Source organism: Muntiacus reevesi, chromosome 4, assembly GCF_963930625.1.
Source record: "Muntiacus reevesi chromosome 4, mMunRee1.1, whole genome shotgun sequence".
Classification (NCBI taxonomy): domain Eukaryota; kingdom Metazoa; phylum Chordata; class Mammalia; order Artiodactyla; family Cervidae; genus Muntiacus; species Muntiacus reevesi.
This window is the reverse complement of record NC_089252.1, coordinates 44,791,097-44,814,009: the sequence shown is the minus strand read 5'-3', so window position 1 is coordinate 44,814,009 and position 22,913 is coordinate 44,791,097.

The following is a 22,913-nucleotide window of genomic DNA, read 5'->3' as shown; positions in this document are numbered from 1 at the left end:
GGTGGCTCAGCGCTCTGCACACAGGCCTCGGCCCATCACACCGGGAGCACTGCAGCTGGGAAAGACCTTCACATCCCCACAAGACCGTCAGTCACTGGCTATCCCCAGGAGTGGACGTGGCCTTAGACGAGGTACCTAAGGTCTTCTTCAGTTCAATTCAGTTCAGTCACTCAGCCATGTCTGACTCTTTGTGATCCCATGGACTGCAGCACATCAGACCTCCCTGTCCATCACCAACTCCCACAGTTTACTCAAACTCATGTCCATTGAGTGGGTGATGCCATCCAACCATCTCATCCTCTGTCGTCCCCTTCTCCTCCCACCTTCAATCTTTCCCAGCATCAGGGTCTTTTCAAATGAGTCAGTTCTTCTTCACATCAGGTGGCCAAAAGATTGGAGCTTCAGCTTCAGCTTCAGCATCAGTCCTTCCAATGAATATTCAGAACTGATTTCCTTTAGGATGGACTGGTTGGATCTCCTTGCAGTCCAAGGGACTCTCAAGAGTCCTCTCCAGCACCACAGTTCGAAGCATCACTTCTGCTGTGCTCAACCTTCTTTATGGAAGGTCCTCTTCTGCTGAGGGCAAAGGCTGGAGAAGGACTCAGCTGAGGGCCATCCGTGGGCAGCACTGGGCAGTGGGGGGATGCTCCAGCCTGAGAGGGCCTCTGGGGCTCAGCACAGCCCAATACTACAAACGGCCACTCTGCGGGAGCAGGCAGGGAGACAATAGTTAGAAAAGAAATTAAGTCAGCTACAAGGAGGCACCCAAACGAAAACGAAGCACATGAGGCTGTGGGAAAGCAAACACAACTGCTTTATCCTCTGCAACAATTTTTGAAGATGTTTTTAATCTTCACATTCAAATTAATATGGTTTTGGCAGACCGATGCAGATCAATAGTGTCCTAAATATAGATTTACACACACATAGCTCTACTGGCCCATCTGGTCAATAGTATGTGTTATTAAAGCTCCCGAAGTAGGTATTTACAGAGCCGGACCAGAAATCCCACCTTGCCAGGGTCCCCCGACACCTGTTGGACCTCAGGAGCCCACTGGCCACTCACACAGCAGATCTTGGAGAAACGGGCTTTCTGAAAGTCATTTTCCCAGCCCAACAGAGGAGGACCCCACCCCATTTCCTGTGTGTGGTGGGAGAATTTACCCTAACCCCAGCGCTTGTGCAGAAGAGGAATCTGAGGTCTTGAGAGGGGAAGGGAGCTCCCCAAAGTCACAGAGCAAGTGGAGCAGCCCAGACCACGCCTGACCTGCATCTCCTTCTGCACCGTGCGGCGGAGTCAGAGGGCCACAGCTGGACTCTTGTCTCTACCTGCTGCTGGCTGTGTGAACAAGGGCAAGGTACTTCACCTTTTCGCACATTATTTTTCTTTTTGTCAAAGCAGAAGTATATGACGAGGGGTGCCTGCTTGGTGGAGTAACAGGGATTGTCTAAGAATTCTCTGACAGCGTTCAGCCAATGCCTGCCTAAAGCATTCAGGAAAATGTAAGAAAGATTTTATTCCCATACTGTCCCTTTACCAGGGGCCTTAGGTACAGTTTTCTCACAGCCTGTCACTCCACTTACTATACCAAATGGAGAGATATCTTCAAGTTCCTATGATATTCCTAGGATAGTGAAGTGCAGGAAGTATCTCCCTGGCCCAGCTCTGCAATAGGAAGCAAAGACATCAATATTTTTGGTCTGGACCTTTCCTAGTGTCAAATCATGGCTCAACCTCGGCCAGGGGAGAAGGGGTGGGAAGTAGGAGTGGGGCTTCTTGTCCTCTGTCCATGACCATGACATGGACGGAAACTCTAGGGGGGAATTCACATCCCCATCCATCCATATCACTTCAGCAGTACCATCTCAGGGGCTGCCAAAGACTTCAAATTTCTCCTGCTAGCCTGAATCCAAATGTCCTAAAGGTTTCCATCTAATATTCATACCTTTGGGTAGCCTCTGTTTTTTTCTCCCATTTAAGCAATTCTACTTTACATTAATACTAGTTTCAGCTCAAAAGCAAATAGGGTACTGAAACTGTGCAGCCTTTCTTGGTGTTACAGAAGTCTCTCACAGATTCAGAATTCATTTATGTTAACTTTTTTAGATTTTCATCTAACAAAAAGAAATAAGACTTTAAAATTCCTACATGTGGTAGTTCTATTTTTATGTGTAATGAAACTACCATATGACCCAGCAATTCCACTCCTGTGTATATATCCAAAAAATAATTAATTTGAAAAGGTACATGCCCCCCAATGCTCACAGCAGCATCACTTACAATTGCCAAGGTATGGAAGCAACCTAAGTATCCCTCAACAGACGAATGCATAAATAAGCTGTGGTATATATTAATATATGCAAGGAGTATTACTCACCCATAAAAGAGAATGAAATTTTGCCAGTCTCAGCAATGTAGATGGACTTGGAAGGCATGCTAAGTAAAATGAGTCAGAGAAAGGCAAATACTATATGATCTCACTTACTTGTATAATCTAAAAAATACAGCAAACTAGTGAATAAAACAAAAGAGGAGTAGACTCACAGACATAGAGAACAAACCAGTGGTTACCAGAGGGGAGAGGGAAGAGGGAGGGGATTTTTTTTAAGGATTTTTATGGGATTATATGAAATCATGTGTCAAACTCTTGAAAACTGTAAAGCGCAGCAAAATTCAAAGAATTTTCATTCAATTAAAAAGAAATGCCCAAAGTCCAGTTTCTAAAAAGACAATGTCTCTTCAAAAGAGGTCAGTGGCTCTGAGAACATCGCCCCGAGTGCTCCCAGGGGAGCACGAGCGTGGCTGCTCCGGCAGAGTTGAGGGCAGGACTCCCTGCTGGGGAAGAGCAAAGAAAGTATTGTGACCAGCGCTCAACACAGGGGTCACACCCTGGAGACCAGAGACCCCCGGAGCGAGGGAGCAGGAGGGGGATACTGGAGGGAGGCAGTGGGAGGACGGGAAGAGCAAGCCGGGGCAGGGAGGACGAAGGAGCCCTACAAACCCGACACCACCTCCCCGGAGTCTCCCACAGGCCACACTCGCCAGGCCACGGGGACTCAGCTACCTGGCCATCCGGTGGAAGCCACCCAAAGACTGCGTGCTCTGTGGTCCCAAGATGGAACCGGGGAGATAAACCCTGCCCAGAATCCGTCTTGATTAAGGAACCACTCTCATCACAGCCCAGCCTCAGCAACCCAGCCACAACCAGGACACCCAATTGTCTCTCCAAAAGGTCGATCAATAGGATGTGTGTTTGCGCAGAGTTCAGCCGGCGGCCAGTCCATCACCACCCACAGCTGTGCGCCGGGTCAGCTCTCTAACGGTTTCTCCCCACTCTCGGAGCTGCCCCCAGTCGTGGGGTGGCCAAACGTGGCTGGATCATCACAAATGATAAAGGATGTCAGAAGCCATTAGGACCCCCGAAGCCAGCAGCCTCTCCTGTCTTCCTAGGGCTCAAAATCTGGGTGAGAATGCTGCGTGGTCACCTCACAGAGGGGCAGCCTTCCTCTTGTCTTTGCCCACATGAGGCTTGCCACAGGGCAGTGGCAATTGGGCCACCTCTCTCCTGGTGGTGACAGCATCATCCTTCCAGCCGCACCGTCAGTTAGAATGCTGACCTGCTGGTCTCAAGAGAGGCAAGGGGAGGGGCAGGTGGGGGTGAGGCTGCCTGCCCAGCTCCGGCCTTTCATCCTTCTCAACCTCTCTCTCCCTGATAGTAACTTTAGAGTAAATAATCCCCCTGGGCCCAGGTCATTGGACTGCTAACAGGACCAAATCAGACAACAGAAAATTAAGTGCTTATAAGCATACAACATGTCTGAAGAAAAAAAAGGCCAGAAGTCAGGAGACTATAGGTTTGATCCAAGTGTTTTGACATTAACTAGGGAAAAGGGGTTTAAACAAGTCATTCGAGCTCTCTGTGCCTCAGTTTACTCATCTGTAAAATGAGACCTGTGGTCTAGATCTCACAAGTCCCTCTTGCTCTAAATGGGCAGAGGAAGCATATTTCATGATGGAGTGCCCAACTCCCCAAGCTTTAAGGGGCTACATTTTAGACAAGATCTAAATGTCCCACATTGGTCCAGATTGCTGTGCTGGACCCCCACATCCCACTGGTGCCATAGGGTGAGCCCCAGGCCTGGTTTGGCCAACACGGATGTGTAGGTCCAACCAGGCTCCTTCCCAGGTCACATGAAGCTGATACCCCTTCTATTAGCCTGCTCCTGCTCCAGGGGCCTTCTTTTCCTTTCCTCATACTCCCTGCTTCCTCCAGGCTTTTGCACACGCTACTCTCACTGCCCACCTGGATCTGGTTTCCCTCCCTGCCCAGGGAATCTCACTTTTCTGTGTCCCTGTGTTTGAGCCCCTTGAGTTAGATGTTGAGTCCACCTTGTTCCATTTGCATTCCTAGCTCACAGCCAGCACCCACCACATAGTGTGCATTCTATGAATATTTGCAGGATGGATAAATAACTGAATGCATGAGTGAGCCCAAACTCTATGCTCAGAGATCTGCAAATTAGAAGCTCTACTTGTTGATATCTAAGTCATCATTTTTCATTTTAATACAGTTGAGGAAGATGATGCACAATATCTACATCTGCATCTGCATCTTCCCCTCTCTGACCAAGAGAACTCAGTTTGGTTCAGTGCTGTTCTTCAGACTGCCTTGCAGCTAGGGGTAACCATGTGATTCACTCCAACCAAGGACCTGAGAGCAGAAGTCTTGTTAGGAGGCATCTAGAAAACCCACTGCATTCCTGATAAAAGGAAAAAGACTTGACTAGTTCACATCTAGAACCTGGACCTGACCTTTGCGGGAGGAAGCAGCAAAGTCGATGCTACGGATGACAGAGAAGAAAGAAGGAATCTGATCCCTAATGATTTGCTTGAATAACTACATTAGCTCTGGACAGTCTATTCTTGTCTGTTTTTCAAGTAAGAAAACTAAAATCACTCTTTAAGCCAGTGCCCCCCAATCTTTCTGACATCAGGGATCAGTTTGGTGGAAGACAGATTTTTCCACAGAGCAGAGATGGGTCCATAACCAGGGGTTGGGGACTCCTGCTCTAAAAAACAGATGAGATCGGAGGGGAAGGAGAGCAAAGTCGCATCTTTTCTCCCATGCTGTCATCTTTGTTTCTTTTCCCAAAATCAATCCACTGAGCAACTGATCAATCTATTGATCACTCTCTTGGGATGAGAACTCAGGAGATAACTCCACCAACAAGATTCTACTGCAGTCCTCTAGGACTTAAAATTCATCTGAGTAGTCATTGAAGGTGAAAGAGGAGAGTGAAAATACTGGCTTAAAACTCAACATTCATAACACCAAGACAATGGCATCCAGTCCCATCACTTACAGATGGAGAAACAATGGAAACAGTGGAAAGTTTATGTTCTTGGACTCCAAAATCACAGTAATGGACAGTGACTGCAGCCATTAAATTAAAAGACACTTGCTCCTTGGAAGAAAAGCTATGACAAACCTAGACAGCATGTTAAAAAGCAGAGACATCACTTTGCCAACAAAGGTCTGTATGGTCAAGGCTATAGTTTTTCCAAAGGTGTGTACAGTACGAGGAGTCAGTTTCTTGGAGTACAATTTTTCCACAGACTGAAGGATGGGAATGGTTTTGGTTTTGCTTGCCTGATTGCCTTCTGTTGTGCACCCTGGTTCCTAACGGGCCACAGACCAGTACAGGTCGATGGCCTGGGGGGTGGCGTTCTCTGCTTTATGCCACCATGGCCAGGCTCTATTACAGACAGCCAAATGGAATCCTGAGTCAACAGCTAAACAGAAATGAACCGTGTGACTATTTGTGCATTCAAAAACCATTCACTGAGTTCCTACCATGTGTCAAAACTATCTAGTACATGTATGATAAATTCATATACTGGGGTGCAAATCTGAACAAAACTCTGCTATTTCCTCAAATTAACCAATTTCTTAATGGTAAATGCTTTATGGCAGCTTTTCAATTAGACTTTTGAATTTGTTCTTTAACATTTTGTTTGTTATCTTCTGGGAGGTCTCTTCACATATGTCTTGCCTCCTCAAAGAACAAATTGAACTATAGGAAACTGCTGTTTCTATAAGTCAAAGATATATGCTCATTTGCTGCGATTTAACTTCAATGTCACCCTTGACTCCTTAATGTGAACAATGGATTTTTTCTCTGTGGTTTAAAATTTCACCCTACAATTTGTAAGGGAATACCCTCGTTAGAGGGTTGGGAAGATCTCCTGGAGGAGGGCATGGCAACCCACTCCAGTATTTTTGCCTGGAGAATTCCTATGGACAGAAGAACTTGGCGAGCTACAGTCCATGGGGTCACAAAGAGTCTGACATGACTAAGCAGCTAAGCACACAGCACACCCTCCTTAAAAGAGGGAAGAGAAGTCACTTCCTGTCCCAAGCCTCAGTTTCCTCATCTGTACAATGGGAAGATCTCTCTAGGTTCCTGCTGCCACCAACAGTCTGGAAAGTGAAAATGATGGCCTGTTACCCCGCACACTCATGGGCCTCTTGCCCAGTGGACAAACCAGCCAGGTCTGAGAACTACTGTCAGGATGGTCCCATGTACATCCCAGAATCAGATATGGCTGGTGACCCAGCAAGTCACCAAGAGGGCTTCCTGTCCATCCCTCTGTTCCTAACCCCCTAATTACTGCCTTCAGGTGCCCCAGTAAAAGCAGCCTGGGGCCGAGTTAAGAAAACAGCTTCACAGGCCTGTAACCTGTTTCCCCTTCTTTAAAAAGTCATGATAAGAAAGTGAAAAATAATGAGAGCACCTTACTTATCAACTACAAAATATTAATCATAAATATGCACATGAACCAGAACTCTGTAGTAACATGCAAAACTGAGATTCTTATGATGGTGCCACCCAAGGTCATTCAAAAATGTTTCCTCATTACTTTATCTTTTCAACAATAATTTTAAAAGCTGTTGTGAGGCAAAAGGAGTGGAAGAAAGAGTTCAAAGTTCCAAAGATACTCTACTGCTTCAATGCCAAGGATGCCCATTGAAAAGGAAGACATGGATGCAGAGACAGAGCCATTCCCACCACAGGCTGCAGCCCAGCATCTCTCGCCCCCATCCTGGGGCACAGCTGCTGCCTTTCTCCTCTGTGAGCTTCCCTCCTGATTCATCCATCCTCCCCGGTGAAGGCAGCCAGGACAACAGCCCCTATCCTACCTGCCACGTGGGCCATCTTGGAGCCGGGTTTCTCTGGGGGTGACCTTCAGGGGGAGGTTCACAGAGGCGGTTAATTACACCAGACACCCCAGCCCAGAAAGACAGACACTTTGGCAGCTCCTCTAGTGGTACTGGAACAACATGCCAAGCAGGTGGTGGAAGAGAACTCTGCTTTATTAACCGGAGTCCCCGGGATTACAGCCAAAGGGCCCTTCTCTCCAGAGGAGCATCAGGGCCCGGCAGTGAGTGGACGTGCACCCCAAATCAGGGCCCAGCTGATGTGGAGGTGACTGAAATTCACAGGGGTAACACAGTAACACCTTGCTAGTCATTTCCACCTCTGGCTGAATGATTATCAGTATCTTTCTTTACTCAACCACCTGAGGCATGTTCAGCTCAGTTCAGTCACTCGGTCTTGTTCAACTCTTTGTGACCCCATGGACTGCAGCACACCTGGCCTCCCTGTCCATCACAAACTCCCACAGTTTATTCAAACTCATGTCCGTTGAGTGGGTGATGCCATCCAACCATCTCATCCTCTGTTGTCCCCTTCTCCTCCTGCCTTCAATCTTTCCCAGCATCAGGGTCTTTTCAAATGAGTCAGTTCTTTGCATCAGGTGGCCAAAGCATTGGAGTTTCAGCTTCAGCATCAGTCCTTTCAGTGAATATTCAGGACTGATTTCCTTTAGGATGGACTGGTTGGATCTCCTTGCAGTCCAAGGGACTCTCAAGAGTCTTCTTCAACACCACAGTTCAAAAGCATCAATTCTTTGGCACTCAGTTTTTCTTTATAGAGGCATGTGTTGGAAGGGAACTCAACACGGTATGCTTTGGTGTCATTTCAAAGCCTGGGAAAGGTGTCCCAGGAAGGAACGTGGATCACCTGGGGTGATGAGTAGATCCATTGGAATGAGGAGGGAGAGCCCCCAGAGGAGAGGCAGCTGGACCCCCATACAAGCACCAGCATCTCTGCTTTGTCTCAGGCATCTCTAGAGCCCTCACTCTTCACCACCCCTCCTCCTCATCAACATTTCCCTCACTCCAGACCTTGATGACTTCAGGAGGCCACTATGTTGCTGAACAGCCCATGGACAGGAAGCCTGGCTAAGGTAGCCTGCTCATCATTCACTCATTTCTCCATCTACCCATCCTCCTGTCTACTCAGCTGTCCTACCATCTGTTCTATTCAAAAAGTATTTCTTGAGCACTCACTCTGTGTCAGGCCCTGTGCCAAGCACTGGGGACGCAGCGCTGAACCAGTGACATGAAGCCCCTTCTCTCATGAAGCTCTCATTCAAGCAGGGGAAGCAGTCAAGACAACAGACAATCACAGTAGCACGTTGTTAAGCGCTTCATAAGAGATGGGCAGGGGATGGTGGACGTACATAAGAGGGGCACCTAACGCAGATGTGGGGCTGGGGGAGCTTTGGTCTCCTCACCTATAAAATGGTAGCACTGTGAACTGACCAACTGACCTACAGGGTTTCTAGGAGGACCAGCTGAGATCGTGCATGTGAAAGAACTTTACAAAGCACCATGCCATCCCAGGCTTCTTCTGAAAGGACAAAAGACACACACTAGGCAGCATTTTGGGGGTTTCTGGCAATGACAGCTCTGCAGGCTGAAGCCATAAGTCGATGCTCCATCCAAATAAGACCATCTCCTGACAGGCGGTGATGAAACACACAGCAAGCATTTTTACTGGTTTTATTCAACGGTGGAGAATAGCTGCATGGAAACGTCATGCTCTAAAAATGCCCCAGGTTGGCTATCTGGCCAGCTTTCTGGAGTCACAAGGGGTGGTGTGAGTGCAGAGGAGTTGACTGGCAAGGAAGGCTGCGGCTAAGGATTCAGGCTGTGGCCATAGAATATGGGGAAGTTTAAAGGTTGAAACTCTGGTGGTTGGAACACCAGAAATCCATGTCAATCTCAAAGGATAAGAAGGACGTTTGGAGCCTAAGATAGGGTTCTTGGATGAATGTTGTTTTAAACACAGAGTAAATGCCTTCAAGCTAGAAATCCAGTCTGCTCCTTGGGACCTGCCATGCAACAAGACAACGCCCGCTATCGGCAGTGTAGAATCGAGTTTTTAAAACTGCTTTGTATTTTCAATAAAATGCACCAGGAGGAGAGAAGAGCAGAAGATCCATCATCATCTCCCTGAGGTGGACTTCAGCTCCAAGGAAACGAAAAGTCAAGTGGATACAAGAGCCTGGCCTGCAGACTCAATGCTTAGAGCTCTTTCCTCTCCTGGGAAAACTGTACGATGTAGTGAGGGAGGGGCATATTTTCAACCATTCACTGACCACAAGCAACCCTATGAGCTTCTTAAATCCTTAAATCCTATGAGCTTCCCTAGTCTTTACCTGTAAAAATGTACCATGGCACCAGCCCATCTCATAAAGTTGTGGGAATTAGCTAGGTTGTGCATTCAAACGCATCAGGTAAATTTGGGTTCAGCACAAAAAGATTAGCTCACTGATGCTCCCATAGCTCCCAGGGATGGTGGCTGGGGCGATGCAATCTTAGTGGCAGAAGAAACACCTTCAAACTTCCCCAGAACTGAGCTTCGAGCCCTGAAAACTGTAGGTGGTAGCCATTGGCTGGAGTCAGAGGAGCCTAGGTCTGCATGGATCCAGTGGGAGGGAGTGAGAGGGGCTGCTTTGGGCTCTAAGGTCACCACGAACATCTCAAGTAAAGCGTGTCCAGCAGTGTGTGCTGTGAGTGACAGCTACAACCCCTCAGAAGACCAGCCTGCCCAGCTTTCATCCCAACAATGCACATATCTGTGTCCCGAATCCATTGCTGCCCAGTGATGACTTAGAGCTCATCATTTCATCCCCCAGCACTCAATTTCTTATTACAAAGTGGACAGTCACTTGCTCAACCCCTACCCAGGGCAGTGATGAGATGTTGTTTCTATCACTACCGAAAATCTACGTAACTGTTGAATCTGCCTCGTGTGTATTCAGTGTCCCATTGTCCGGATTCTCAAAGTTGGCTAAACACAGCAAGACATCACACAGAAACAACAAAATGAAAAGCTGCCAAACTAAACTAGCAAATCAGAGCCAGTGATAATCAGGCCTAAAGATTGGTTTTGGTTTTGTTTTCTTCTTCTTCTTCAGGTTATTCGGATGGGCATTCCCATTTTGTTCTAGATCATGGTTTGGGCTCCACCATGCAACCAGTTTGGAGGTCCTCTCCGAGGCGTGCCCTTTGAAAATTGAACAAAGTGAGATTTTAGTCCACAGCATTTGTTCATTTTTAATATAAGTAATTAAACAAGTGATTTTTTTTTCTAAAGAAACTCCATTGCTTTTGGTTAAGCACATTCATATAAATGATTTTTAAAAAGCTAATCTCCTAATGAGTTGAGAATTTGATATCGATTCAGTAATTACAAAGCATATTGCAAAATCAATGATAAATACTCCTGAAATTCCTATTGATTAGCTCTGATAAGATTATATTGAACAGAGATGACGTATTTAAGAGTGCCAATATGCACACAAGTTGACACACTCAGCAGCAATGGCAGAGCAGGGTAGACCTCAGGCCAGTGGGGAAGGAAATCTGCTCAGTACGTATTGTTCATGCTCTTTCCACACACTTGGTTCTGGCTTTTGAAGCTGCTGGTTAATGAAACATAAGATTATTACTCCCTTGTGCATTTAAGTTTTCAGGTCTTTATACAATAATTAATTAGGATTATGTGACAAGAAGAGAATTTCCACTAGGAAAAGAAAAACTAATAGTACTGCTTTAACAAATGATGCTTAAACTCCTATTGACTCAACTTAATTTATTTAATCTTTCTACCTAGACCACCCTGAAGGTAATTATTCAACTTTAAATACTTTTAAACTAGTATCTTTTAAGTCTGGGATTTCTCACGTAGCCACTTACTGTCTAATGAAGGAAGTTTCCTGGGAATGAAGTGTTTCAAATTACAAAGAAACAGGTAAACTCATAAAACATACACATCAGCGGTTCTCCATGTGTGGTCCCTGGATCAGTAGCATGGCACCACTTGGGAGCTTGTTAGAAATGGGAAGGCCCAGAGCCTCACTCCAAACCTCCTGAACCAAAAACCGGGGGTGAGGCTCTGCAATCTGTGTTTTCCCGAGGTGATGCCAATGCCCTCTCAAGGTTGAGAACCATTACTATAGGTCGTGAGGGTTTTCCTGAGCATCTACTATATGTCTACAACTCTGCCACATGTTAGGAGACGCAAGAGATGCAGGAGGTGCCTGCCCTTGGGCATCTGACACTCTGGTTAGGGTGTTAGATTTACATACTCAGTTCTGTCAGTAACTAGCTGCAATATCTTGGCAAGACTTAGCCCCTCCACACCTGCCCTGTGATGTGAAAACAAGGGCTGGCTTCCCTGGTGACTCACCCCCTTGAATGGCATGGTCTTTGATTTCCCCTGTGAAAGTCACTTCTTTGGGATTCACAGCAGGAACCAAACCCAGTCTAGAAACAGGGAATGACACTGAGACAGGGAGGGAAATGCCTCCCCTTCCCACATGGGAACCACTCTTCCAGTCCTTTCCTGCCCTCAGACCGCTAAGCCAGGCATCACAGGAGGGCTGGGGCTGGTGTTTTCTTCCCAGCTGGTCCGAGGAAACTGCACCACCAAGCCTTGGGTGGTGAGTATCGTTCATTTATCAATACTAAGACAATCCTGCAACGGGAAAGGCAAATTCCACGTGATAAAAGGCCTAGGCAAGGGAGAGGGCATTATAATAAACACCCCTACTACTCCACGGCTGTGCCCAGGACGCTCTAGCTGATCTTTGCTGATCTCCTGGTCCTCACATCACCCACCCCTCCCAGTACACTGTGAGGCATGACTGTTTTTAATGAAGTGAATGCTTATTTGTGGGTCACTGGCCCTAAAGGTCATCCCCAAAGAGAACTTCCTGACATGCTTTGCATGACAACATCATCACTTCCAAGGACATAGTCATCCAGAAATACAGCACCTACAAGAATAAGTCTGAACTCTGTGTCATATTAAATTCAATGGATTATCTTAATAGTCACGGCGTGTTAGAGCTAGAAGGATCCTCAGGGGTTAACGAACCCCCTTGTGTTACAGTCTATAGGGCAAATTTCAGCACTTAATTGTATCCTTATTAATAAGACAATGAATGATTTGTCCATTATTGCTCTATTTCTATCAGTTAAGTTTGGAATCAAGACTTGAACCCAGAGCTTTTGCCCTGAAACTGGTTCTTTCTCCATCACCAAAGGAAGATTTCTCACCTATAGCAGAAATGGAAGGAGGGACACAGCAAAAAGATGTTTCTTTATGCACTCCATCTGTTCATTTTCTTCCATGAAAATACACTTTAGAGAAAGGCATTTTTCAACAAACTGACTTTAAAACTGACTTTGTAAAGTGTGCCATACCATTCCTAAGGCTTTACCTGCCCCCCGTAATACCAATTATCCCCCCAAAGTGTTGATACCTCCATTTGAGATGCTGTCTTCTGGGTTCCCAGCCACGGCCCACCCAAGAAACATCCCCTTGATTCAATCCTCCCCTTCTCTCTAACATCCTTTGGGAAATAGCTACATAACAATTTTATCCTAAGGGATGATGTGTCGACAATGGTTTCCTTGCCTTACCTTAAAGGTATATGGATATTTACAAAAGGCATGACCCTTCCTCCCTAAGCGGTGATACTCCTGGCATTGGTGGGCAACAGGTTAGAGAAATTTTTCAGCCACTGATGGGGGAGGGGAGAGGGGAGAAGTCACTGGTGCCCCCCGGTCACTCACATAGCTGATCTGACTGCTGGGTGGCTGTCCCCCTTTCGGCAAGGTTTCCCTTTTAAATGGCCCAATCGATATTCATTAGGCATTGCCAGCTCCCCATCACTCCCTAACTGATTTATCCACCATGCTATAAAACCCATTAAAAATTAATCCTCTAATAGACAAGGGCTCAAATTGGCTGCCCGGAGGTTCCGGATATAAGACAGATGTGTGTTGCTTCCAAGAGGGAGAGACTCAAAGGCAGGGGCTGTGCAGGAGCAGAAGGTCCCCTCTCCAAACCCTTGTGCCCAGGAGAGCCCATGAGCAACCCTAGTGAATTTTGTCTTCACCAAGAAAATAGTGTCCCAAAGAATTCCAAATGGGAAGGGATCAGTGGCCTGGTCTTCCTCCTTAGGACTGGAAAATAAAGTTCCTGGACAACCTCCTGACCCACATCAGGCTCATCTGGGACAGAGGACGATAGGTTATACTCTCTGTGCAAAAAGCCCATCCCTGACTGGGTGTCCCCAGCCTGCCCCACCCTCCCTTGGGCACCAGGGAACTTTGATGACTCTCGCCTCTCAGAGAGTGTTTTTCTGTGGCACTTCTTTCTCTGTCCATCCTCTGCATGCAACTGTCCCTCAAGGGCTTCCTCCTCCTCCCGCCACTTCCTTTCTTAGCACTCTCTTAATTTTAGTTATCACCTTTTATCATTCGTTCATTCAACAGTGAAGTCCATGGTGAGGTCACTAACTGTCGAGTACTAGATAGAATTTCTTGGAGCTAGACATGCACAGGCAGCCCTGCCCCCTTTGCGTTTCCTGTTCTGTGTGGGAGAAAGAGTCAGTTAGTGACCACATCCATCCGGGAGGACTTTCAGAGTGCGGTGGATGCTTGGGGCAAGGGGTACCAGCCCAGGGGGCCTGGAGACCAGGAAGCCCCATTGGAGCCCTGGCTGGAACAGTGGGGAGAGTTAAGGGCGCAGCACTGATAGGGTCAGGTCCAGAGAGGAGAGAGAGCCCGGGTCCCTTCCAGGCCTGGGGGGACTGAGGCAGGAGCAGCGGGAGCTGGGAGTGGAGGGTAAACAGAGGCTGGATTGCCAGGAGCTTTGAAGGCAAGAAAGTGTTTCACCTAAGAGAGGAAAGTCTTCAGATTTATTTGTCAGAAAACTCACTGGAGCTGCAGGGTGGAAAACAACAAGAAAGAGTGAAAGATTGAGTTTGAGGAACCCAGTAAGGCAACATTCGAGATAAGAGAGAGGCCTGGGCCAGAGCAGAGACAGCAGCCATATCCAGAAGTAAGACACAGCTTCACTGAGTGGGCCAAGAACGTGTTAGACACCGGGGCTGACACACAAGCCCTGGGCCAGCCTGAAGGTGATTAATATCCACGGCTAGATTTACTAATGCAATTGACAGATCTGAGCTTAAGAATGTGTGTATGTTTTTGTAATGCTCCATCATGTAGCTTAACTTTTAAGAAACTGCATATTCACTCCTGAATTCATTCCACAAATACTCACTAAGCACCTACTATGTGCCAGGTACTATGCAAGATGCGGGGAATATGATAATAAAACAGGTACAGTCCAGGCCCTCAAGGAATTCACATTCTTTAGTATAATACTAGTGTAGCATTATTTTCTAGGAAAGGGAAGGTGGGGCATGTGCTATTCCCACTTTTTTCAGGGGTTCATGGGTGGGACTTGCCCATCCAACACATCATCAACGGGTTTTCCCTTCCCTCCTGACATCGTGTACCTGAGGGGAGTAACCAGACCCCCTAACTGAGTGGCAATGCCAAGCCTCCATCACCCTCTTGATAGTTTGCCTGGGATCTGACCTGCCCCATTGGTCAGCAGGCCGTGCCTCTGAACTTGAGTGAGGGGCTTTCCACTCCCCAGCGCAGATCTCATGACTTTGCCATACCCCGCCTCTGTGAAATCCTGCATCCAGCTTCTGAAATATCCTATTGAGCGGAACAGGGAGGCAAGCACTTGTCCTGGGGACAAGGAGGAACATCGATAATGCTTCTCAGACCCTGAGATCTGGAGATTTGAGAGCTGACAGAGATCAGAGCTAAGCGCTATGAGAGGTATGAAAACAGACGGGAGCTCCATTGCAGGTGGTAGAATTTGACCACCCCCTGCCTCCCAACTTTAAAAGAAGAAAGTCCCAGATTAGTAAAACTACAGTTCTAAGATGAAGCAGTAGGCCATAATTCAAGCAGTTTCAAGAAGGATTTGGATAAACTTATGGAAAATTCTTTATGACTGATTAAGTGGAATTTGGGAGTGCTGGAGGTAAGTCCAAAGTTGCTGACCCTTTAGAGTGATGGCTGTTAAATGCTCTCTTTCGAGGACAGGTGCCAAAACTGGATGAACCAGTGGATGGCCCGTGATGGCATTTCTGATGCCCGCAGGACAATGAGGCCCAATGCACACCTGAGGCACACCCAAAGGTCTCCGCCTGACTGTTCTAGCCCACAAGGACACGGGTGGCTCTACTCATCACTACCATAAAATATGCAGTTGCCAGCCTGTCCTGGGGTTTGCATATTTCCAGATTTACATGCACTGGTACACTTCCCTCCAAGAAACCTTCGCTGTGGCCTCCAGTCCCACTGTTGCTCAGGACCTAGGGTGTGGCAGATCTCCCCACCCACCCCAGAACCAGGACCCTCAGGAGAAGACATGGATTGCTACTTACTCTCTTACTGGGAGCCAGCATAAGGAGCAGTCTCTGGAAGCTGAAGGTGGCCCTTCCTTCCTCTTTCCCTGCTCAGAGGGCTCACGCTCCCACCAAGAGCAGCAGTCTGTTCACAGTTTCCCAGGAATGATGGTTCCCGAGAGCCCCTATCAGAGAGGCTGCGACCCTGCATACCTTTCCTCCTCCAGCCTCAGACTCCACCCATCAGCCCTCTGCTCCCCGAGCACATTTCCTTGCCCGAGTCTCTGCCCATATAATGGTTGGCTAGTTGGTCAATTTTCTGAGCGCCCCACACTGCACACTCTTTCAGTGCGGAAGGAAGGCACCTCAGTGAAGGGCTTTGTTGGGACCAGCAGTCGCCCTGCTTGCCATATGGGCAGCCCCTGGGCTGAGCCCATCACTGGGAGAGACCCAGGGCCTTAGTTCTGAATCCCTCACCCCCTTCTCGTCTTGCCGCTCTCCCCATCTGTTTCTGAAGAAGGAGCCCATCCAGCATCCACCAGAATGACTGACTATATGATGAAGGCAGACTGGCCCAGAGAGACAGGCTGGCTACCTTGCTGCTAACCCAGATGGGGACTGATGCCCAGGGCTCTGCAGGCTCTAAGAAAAATGGGGAAATAGGTGATTTGAGCCTTCAGATCTTTTCCCAATATTCTCATGCTATCCTCAGTCTCACCTATCCATTCATTTATTCACTCAACAATACTTATTAAGGACCTACTATGTACTAGGTCCAGGAACAAGCAAAGACTAGATAGACATGGCCCCTGCCCTTGTTGTGTTAATAGGAAGAAAAGGAATAGCTTTACTGATAGATTGATGTTCAGTGTATCGGCAGAGACTAAGTTTTTGGGCTTCCCTGGTGGTTCAGCTATAAAGAGCCCACCGACTGATACAGGAGCTGCAGGTTCGATCCCTGGCTTGGGAAGGTCCCCTGGAGAAGGAAATGGCAACCCACTCCAGTATTCTTGCCTGGAAGTCTCATGGACAGAAGAGGCTGGTGGGTTATTGTCCACGGAGTTGCAAAAAAGCCAGACACAACTTAGCAACCAAATAGCCACAGTTTTTATATTAAAAATGTGGGTCCCCCCAGAACTTTTAGTCCCCTCTGCAGAGTAGATTTTGAATAGGCGGGTCTTTCCAAGACTCTCAAGGCTCACTCCATAAGTAAGTGTACTCTGGCTCCCCCAGCGTTCAGTCCTGCCTACACCTCTGACTTCAGCACCCCCCACTCCCGTCCCAGTCCCCGACCCCCTTCCTCCTCCTGACTGTCCCAGCTCCTCCTCCCTCCCCCTCTCTCCATCTCTTTCACACACTTCGCCTTCAGCCCACTCCTCGCTGCAAGCAAGAACAGCAGGACTAATTTCATTTCTCTCCTTTTCCTTTGGTGAGTCGATCTGTGACAACCCTTTTTATGCATTTAATTCATTCTCAATTTCTCATAATCAGGGGGATGGTATCCCCTAAGGTTAGGTGAGAGCTTGTCAGAAAAAAAAGAAAAAAGGCAGGGTAAATTCACTGAGGTAATCAGAGTCTATCTCCACTTCCCACTGCCCATGAAACTATTAACTAATATCGCTCTCTAATCTTTTTTGTACTTATTTATTTTGTGGCGAGAAACTAGTGTTATAAACACCCCTACTGTCAAAACTTGTCATCCCCATTACCTCAAGGCGGGCTTCATCTCTGTTATTCTAATTTCAGAGTTCCTCAAATTCACAGCCGCTGGAAATTGAGTACAAAATCCATTATCATTTGTATATTTTAATTATGCAAATGAGGCAGCTCAGCTGCGATGTCCGGGACCTGCAGGGATGCCTGACTTGATTCTGGGTGATTACAATTTATCCAGTCGAGTCACTTTAATTGTAACAAGCTAATTACATTGTTTCATTTGGCTTTAACAAAGGAAAAAGAGACAGGAAGCTGGATGTGGCTCAGGCCCCCGGAACAGACCGCTGTGTCTCCCCATTGCCCGACGGAAATGGCCAAGGGACTGGGTTCTAGCGTTCTGTGCCCAGTGGAGGGGCTAGTGGAGGACCCCAGAGAAAGGTCAGTGGCCAGATAGTAGAGGCAGCTTCCCCACGCCCCCCAGCAGAGGCCTGCCCAGAGTGGAGTCTGCCCAGGTGATGGGAGGACCGTCATTCCAGCAGGAGTTTATCCACGAGCAAGCCTGATCTTGAAGAGGTCAGACCATCTTACAGAAGGGCCTTCTCCACTCAAGCTTTTCATGGCCCCAGGCTGATATCCTGAGGACCCACCGAATTTCCACTGTTGGTGAATCTGTGAGCGTGTATAATGTTTCTGGCTAAATCTGTGCTTCAGCCAGTGAGGACCCAGTGGAAGTGTTTCCACGGTGACACAGAGGAATCTGCAGAAACAGGCAAGGGAAGGAGGGCAGAGAGGAGACAGCAGTTGGGCACACTCTACCAAGGGTTGCGATGCTTTACAGATTCACTCACTAGAGTCATACTTTAATTTCTCTGACCAATGATAAACATGTATCCATTTGACCTGAAAGTAGCTGTTTTTGCTCCCAGCGCCAGTAAGCAGAAAGTGCTTAAGTTTATAAGTGTGTTCAATGTTTCAGCAGAATGAGAGTCCCCTGGAAGCACAGGCTCAAGTATATTTACAAATGACCATTCCTCATAACAGAGTTATAGCAGGACCAGAATTACACTGTTTGCTACAAAGGACTCATATTTATGGTCATTAACTTGAGGTGTTGCCATGGTTTTTTCTAATGAATTAGTTTGGTTCACCTCCCCCCAGGACCAGAACTCATGACCTTTCCACCCCTGAGTCTGGGCCAGACAGAACCTGTGACCTCCGCTGCCTACAATAGGCAATAAACTCAACATCAAAGCCCAAAGATTAGGTTATTGGCCTAGTGACATCAGCAAATCATTAATAACTGATGTGTATGGAGGTTTATTGAGACTCTTCTAATTACAGTCTCTACTTCCAAGGTGTTCTACTCTAAAGACAGAAACAAGGCTTACATGTTTTTAATAGGGACAACAATGGGAGACAGGAGGTGGTCCGAGGAAAGAGACATCCACAGGGACTGAGATAGTAGTCATAATAGCCAAGTTCATGGTTGAAGGGGCCGGGTTCCCGATGAGGTGAGCACTGCGTGGGGTCAAGGCAGTGATCCTGTTATAAAGGATGCCTGTTCAGTAGCATAAGGGCCTGCAGGTATGACGGAATGACGTGGCCAGAGTCTCCTGTGGTGGGGGAGATTGCTGGGCAGTGGGAAAGGTGGGAATAGACTCTGATGAGCCAGGAAAGCCAGGCAGAGTGTAGTGCCAACCTCCTAGAGCTAAACAAGTGAAGCAAGGGGCATGGTCTTCCCCATCAAGTCCACCACATAATGGCATGTCTATCTGCCAGAAAAGTCTGAACGCCAGAGAGCCAAGGGAGCCTGTGGGATGGACAAAACGGACAATTGGATGACACCATCTGGTGTCAGCAGGATTCAGGATGAAACGCTTTTTGGTGAGGCTGGGGTGAGGCTGGGGCGTGCTTTGGGAAGATTTTTGGAAGGACAGGGTTGTGTCCCAGTGGATCAGCAGGAGGAAGAGATTTGTGGATGGAGGAGCAGCACGAGCAAAGATGCTGAAGGAAGAGAAGCAGCAGACAGGGGCAGACGCTGGAAGGAGAGAGGTGGAGACATGGCTGGTGGGTACACGTGAGTCCAAGGCTGCGTGACTCTGTTCCCGGAACCGGCTCTGTGCCACTGAGCCCTAGGCTGGCAGTTTCTTTTCCTTCCCCTGCTGCCTGGACACCCAAAGAGGAAACCTGGTGTGATGTCCAGCCTGGGGCTGCACTGTTGGAGGGAAGTGGAAGGATGGGGGAGGAGAAAAATGGCACATGGCTGGAATGAACGTTTCTTCAACCACCAATCAGCTAGGTGGTTGATACTATGTCACTGAAGTGCCCAGAACTGGTTTTACCTAATCCATCAAAGGTGAGAGGGCATGGGGTAGACAATGTGATCTGCAATCAACAGGATATAGAGGTCTCCTGAATCAAGAATTTGGTACATTTATATCTCACTAGGTGATGTCAGCCTCTGTTCAGAAAAACTACTCTGCATTGGGAGAGTGGTTGGTACAAAAAGAAAAAAAAAAATTGAGACTGCCGCTTCTGCGTGAATTCTCCAGCTCTAAGTAAATTAGAGCCAGATGCCCAGTTCCTCATCGCTCCATCAGATGACTCCATGGAGTAATTATGATACTTTATGGGCATTAACTCACTGATTCTCATCATGCCCTGAGAGGGAAGCGCTCCGATCATTATCTTCTCTGTACCCAGGGAGGGGGGAACATCTCATTCTCTCCGTGTGTGCCTCCCGACAGCACCTGTCCCCCGCATGCGCTGGAAGGAGAACGCCAGGACCAGCCACACTCTGGGAAGATGGATGAGCCCGAGTCAAGGTTCTGGGAAAGGGAAAGCAGTGACGGTGGGGGAGGACGGTCCAACAGCAGAGGGCTCAAAGAGAGGCATCTAGGGGGAGGGAAACTGGCTAAGCTCAACGCAGTAATATCTGAGGGAAGCAGAAGACCAGCTCTCAACACTGGAACAATCTAGCTTTGGAAGAGGGAAGGAGAGAGGGAGGAAGCACTGAGGCTAACCTGGGGCAGCAGCTTGAAGCCGAGAGGAGGGTATAGTCATGATGAGGAGATGGAATCAAGGGGCATCCCTGGGACGTGCCGAGTAGGGACCTCAAGAAAGTACCCATTGACTCTTCTGTCCCTCTTTCAAAGACTCCTCACATGGGGGCACATCTTAAGTGCTTCTTCATTCCAGAAATCTTACAATTATTACATCCTAGAGTTTACACTAACATAAACTATCTTTTTTAATGATCAGGTGACTGAAGCCCAGAGAGGCGAAGCAAGTGACCTAAGGTCACACAGCAAATGGGTGCTATCTCTGGGACTGGATCACACATCTCCTAATTCCCACAGGCTTGGATGGCATCACCAACTCGATGGACATGAGTCTGAGTAAATTCCGGGGGTTGGTGATGGACAGGGAGGCCTGGCGCCCTGCAGTCCATGGGGTCGTAGAGAGTCAGACACGACTGAGCAACTGAACTAAGTGAACTGATTTCATCTTCATGTCTCTTCTCTGAATTCCTTCCCTCACTTAAGGGAACCCTGCCACCTGGCTCTCAATATTATGCTCTCACACAATTCACTCCTTCTCCCTCCAAATAAATCAGAAAATTGTCGCAGGCCAAAACCATGCCTTGGGCATCCCCAGTGGCACCCTCTGAGTCTAAGCCAGGATTAGGCACATAGAGTGAGGAAGGACAGGACCCGTTCAATGAGAGCATGTGTGGATCTGGACTGGAGGTGCCAGGCCAGGAAGGATGATTGGAAATATTAGTGGGGGAGCTGGGGTGGGGGGACTCGGAATTAGCCAACAAATAAGCCAGGAGGGAGGAGATAGTCATAAACATCTGCCATCATTGAAACCACCAGCCAAACAGCCCTCAAAGCACATGAGGAACCATGAACAAATGGGGTCTCTGGGCTTCAGAGAGCAAGTGACCTCCCACAGAGCATGGGGCATGGTGGGGATGAACACCCGGGGCTGTGCAGGCACGGGAAATGGAAACATGGGCTGAAGGCATGGCAAGGCAGGATTATCCACCCTGCACACAGCCAAGGGCACAGATGTTGGCAGAAAGGTGAACGAGAAGGGGCTCTGTCCACCCTTCGGCTTGTCCTGCCTAAGCAGATGGATTTAGCCTGTCTGTACATTACCATGTTCAAGACTGTATTATTGGGGTGATCTTTCTTTGTCTTCTACCTACACATGGCCCTAGAGCCACCGCCACTATGACCCTGAATGCCAGAAGTCTCCAAGGTGGGGAGTCCTGCAGAGCCTGGTGCCACCCCTTGCAGGGACCCCCACAACGGGGCCACCCCCAGATTCATCATCCAAAGACTGGCCGGGGCTGCTCCACCCTTCCGTCTCTCTGTGTCTCAGAGAGAAAGGCAGGCATCCCATCCTGCTGTCCACACCTGCCATACGATAGATGGCAGGCTCTAAATAATTAACGAGAATCATTTTGTAATGCGCTGACCCCTGAACATTGCACATCACTCATTCTGATACTCCTGCTCTCCTCTGCTCCCTCTCCGTCTCTTTCATTCCAACAGCTCAGCCTTCTCTCTTGGGCGTCCACCAAACACCACATCAAGGGCAAGTGCCCCTCTGCATTTCCTATAAGATGCATCATGTCAGCAAGAGTGTCTGGCCTCTGAGATTCCTTTGGTAACACAAGTGATTGGCATAGATGGCTGGATGGGGGAAGGTGTTGAGGCCGGGACTGCTCCTGCTTGGGTTGAGGGGTGCCTTGGATTCCTGGGACTCACCCAAAAGTTCTGGCCTGGGGGAGGCCACCCTGAAGAGCCATGGGCCTGGAAGAAGAACCTGATGACAGTCTGGGTGACTCTGCCCTCCAGGGACTCATCCTCTTTGTGAGACAAAAAGCCACACACAGGAAATACTAAGATCTAAACAAGTTCCCCGAAGAATTTCCTCTGTCCCTGAATTTCATGCCAGCCTATTTGTACAGATATCTCCTGTGTGCCCAGGTCAGTAAGGTTGATATGGAAAAGCATGATAGAAGACTAACGCCCCCTTGTCTGGGTGCTTGTTATCCAACTGGGAAATGGGGACTCAAATACAAAATTATTAGGAAAAACTCAAAAGTCTGGAATGTTCTAGAAGACATGTAAGACATTAATGTTCCCAATTACCTCTGAAGAGTAGAAAGAAAAAAAAGGAAAGAAGTGCCTTTTTTATTTTTTTTACAGTTTCATTAAGATATAATTAACAGATAAAACTGTATATATTGAAAGTGTACAATGTGATAATTTACTATATTAATGTATATTTTGTGACATGAATACCACTATCAAGTTAGTTAACCCATCCATCCCCTCCTCACCTAGTTTCTGGTGTGTGTGTGTATGTGTGTGTGTGTGTGTGTGTGTGTGTGTGTGTGTGTGTGTGTGTGTGTGTTGAGAATGACTAAGATATACTCTCTTAGATTCATATTCATCAAGGATATTGGTCTTAATTTTCTTTTCTCTAATTGTCCTTATTTGTCTTTGGAATCAGAATAATGCTGGCTTCCTAAAATAATTTTGAAAGTGTTCTTTTTTTTTCAATTTTTTGGAAGAGCTTGAGAAAGATTGGTATTAATTTT